The sequence below is a fragment of the Eurypyga helias genome, unplaced genomic scaffold (genome assembly GCF_000690775.1).
Source record: "Eurypyga helias isolate BGI_N326 unplaced genomic scaffold, ASM69077v1 scaffold2191, whole genome shotgun sequence".
NCBI classification, from domain to species: Eukaryota; Metazoa; Chordata; class Aves; order Eurypygiformes; family Eurypygidae; genus Eurypyga; species Eurypyga helias.
The window spans coordinates 4,452-7,770 of record NW_010229961.1 but is presented as its reverse complement, the minus strand read 5'-3'; the positions used below and the strand labels follow the sequence as shown (position 1 = coordinate 7,770).

Genomic DNA, 3,319 nt, shown 5'->3' with positions numbered 1-3,319 from the left:
GCCTGTCCCTGTGAGCAGGGATATGACAGGGGCCTGTTGCCAGAGCCTGGTCCCTCTCCTGATCCCTATTTCCCATCATGCAGCTCTGGAAGGGCTGTGGGGTGGGAAGGGAGCACCTCTGTCCCTCCACAGCCTGGCCAGCATCCAGCCCTTTCTTCTACCAAGCAGCAAGGTCTGCCATGGGTGTGTTGGTGTCTGGCCTGGAAGGTTGGACATCTCTGGCAGCAGCAGGAGGAGGTGCTCTTTGGGAGAGGGCTGCAGGCTGGGACCCTGCAGCAGGTCCCGGGGCACCCACCAGCTCAACTTGGGGATGTCCGAGGGCTCCACTCTGGCCTGCTCCCAAAGGGATCATCTCACAGGCCTGTTGGATGGGTGTTTCTGCCCCTTGGGCTCTGGCTGTGCCTCCACAGTTTCACCCAGAGTAGGCAGGGAGGGTACCACAGGCTCACTGGAAGCAGCCCTGGCCCCTGCCCACACCCCGGCTGCTGCCTGCAGCCACCAGGAGCCCTCGGCTCTCTCTACGCTCAAACCTGCTCTGCCAGGCCTCCCGTGGCACAACCTGGTCTGTGCCCACAGGGCTCGCAGCTGAGTGAAACCAAACTCCGTCGAGCCGAGCCAAGCGAAACCCAGCCATGTCGACTTGAGCGCTGCATAGCCAAGTCGATTGGCACAGAGAATCTGTACCACGGTAGTTCCCTAGGCAACCCTGGGGAACCCCAAAAATAGTGCATCATGCTATTTGTGCATCCGTAATCATGGTAGTTCTGTACTTTGAACACAACTGGACGTAGAGAGTGTGAATTGGGCATCACTCAGAATCTAAGCCCAGCTGCCCCCAACCTCTCTGATATTTGAAGATAAGCTGGAATGCAAGGGAGTTTATTGTCTGCCAAACTATTTTGAATTTTAACACAACAAAGACTAAATCCATGGATTTAGAAGATGGGGGAGGCGACGTGGCTCGGGACAGGGGCATTCAGGTAAGCAAAATGGCAGTGCTGATAAACAGTGAGAGCATGGCCAGGTGAGGGAGACGTGGAAATGTGCCGTCCCTGCTCAGAGGGGATCTTCAACACTAGAGATCTCCACCTAGGACCACACAGTGAAAAAAGTAACATCTGGAGGACAAAAAGATACTAAACAGAAGAAGCTCAACTTCCCTGAGGTAGGAATCTGACCAGAAGAGCTTGAGAATCTGGGGTAGTTCACAGACGAACTGTTTCACAGCGTTGCTTTGTCAGAGTTGTAGTAAAAATATATCAGCAGTGCCCATTAGAGCACTGAGAAAACCACTGCCCCAGGCAGTTTCTGCACGCCATCCCATGGGGTGAAGCCCTGGAGAGAACAGGGGCCCAAGAAGGCTGGGAGTATTGAAGGATCTTCTCCCCCAAGCCCAGGAGTGATGCATCCCAATGAAGAGGTGTCAGGCAAAACCACCAGGAAGCCTGTTTGTATGAACAAGCATCTCCTGGAGAAACTGAGGCAAAACAAGGAAGCCTGCAGTGGGTGGAATCAGGGACAGGGAGCCTGGGAGGATTACAGGGAAGTTGTCCAGGAATTCAAGGAGCAGGCAAGGAAAGCTGAAGGCCTGGTAGAATTAAACCTGGCCTGGGACATCAAAAGCAACAAGAAGGGTATCTGTAGGGGCATAGGGAAAAAAAGAAGATCAGGGAACATGTGGCCCCTCTCTGGAAGGAAACGGGAGTCCTGGTTTCCCAGGATATCGAGAATGCCAAAGTGCTCAAAGGTATTTTTGCATCATTCTTCACCATCAACCAGTTGGACCCAGTCCAGAGGCAGGCAACAGATTTGCTCCAAAGACTGAAGTATGTCTACTATGGGGACAGACTGAGAGAAGTAAGCTGTTCAGACTAGACAAGTCTCCAAGGAGAACATTCAGCACTTTCTAGTACATGAAGGGTGTACAAGAAAGTGTGTGGTGGGAAATGTTACCAAGTCAGGGAATGAGAGGACAACAGGCAATGGGTTTAATTTCTTCAGTGCAAACCCTAAAACATGGCCCCAGAGTCACGTTTCACCAAAAGGAGAAGGATTGAATTAGGAGAACTTAATTCAACTCTAGTACTTCTTCACCTGTTTCCTAGGCCTTACAGAGCACCAGGACAGACAGAACATCTGGGTCTGCACTCTGAGCATGTCTTAGTGTAGCTATACATAGTTCTGGTTTAGTAAACTGCTTGCATTTTTCTCTCAAAGAAGTTTCCAGTCCATGTCAGCTTCCAGCTCACCAGTCCTGATCCCACTTCCGATCTATCTAGCTATTCCTGTGCTCCACATTGGTCTCCATCTTGGGATGGTGGACCATTTCCAGGGACACTAGGTGTGTGTCCAAGTGTCTCTAGATGTAGTTGGTGAGACATCATTAACTGTGCCACCAATTGCTCTCCCTTCCCCCTCCCTGATGGTTCACAATTGCCTCCTCGTGATTACAGAGTCCTCATCTGCCTGTGGATACCGGCATTTAGTACTTTACCTTTGGGTGATTCCTCCCTGGGTGACCTCTCACTTTGTGGGTGTCGTTTCCCATCCAAGGCAAATGCTGTTTAAGGAAATACCCTTTGAAACCAGATTCCATTCCTGATGGCTGGTTCTCTGCCATGCTGTATATGGTACAGCCCTGGGTATCCCCCTCTGTGAAACTCACCAGTTCCACTGTCACTAGACTGACAAACAAAGGAGTTTTAAATCCATCTTTGGTTTCTAGCAGGTCATCAGAAAACAAGGATGTTTTTGCTGCCAAATCTATTGGTCAATGCTTACTTTTTGGGTCTTGTTCTTCTTGACATCAGCTTTGGAAGAAGAACAGAGCATGCAGGCAGTGTGCAGGGGAGATGCCATTTTATAACAGCCATAATGTGACTCAGCTCTGGGTCAGTGTTACACAAAATATTTATGGTCTCCAGGCGACACAAAGCACATTCATGACTCAGATGTAGTGGGACAAATCCAAAAGGTCATGTAGGAAAATGATGGGGAAAAAACCAAACAAAGCAAAACCAAATTGAATAAACAACCTTCTACCATAATAAGGACTGCAAAGAGAATCATGTGTGAAGAGAGATGGCAGGTCTCAGCTGTTTAAAAACGTACATGAAAAGCATTTCTTAATGGCATCTTTGAGCTCCTGGTTCCTCATGCTGTAGATGAGGGGGTTCACTGCTGGAGGCACCACCGAGTACAAAAATGACACCAGCATATCCAAGGACGGAGAGGAGATGTAGGGGGGCTTGAGGTGGGCAAACAGGCCTGTGCTGATAACCATGGAGATCACAGCCAGGTGAGGGAGGCACGTGGAAAA

General features: G+C 50.0%; 1 pseudogene; it reads right to left on the bottom strand.

Annotated features, from left to right (window-relative positions):
* Nucleotides 1-976: 976 nt before the first annotated feature.
* The window catches only part of LOC104516273, a 3,217-nt pseudogene continuing 874 nt past the window's right edge, over nt 977-3,319 (bottom strand).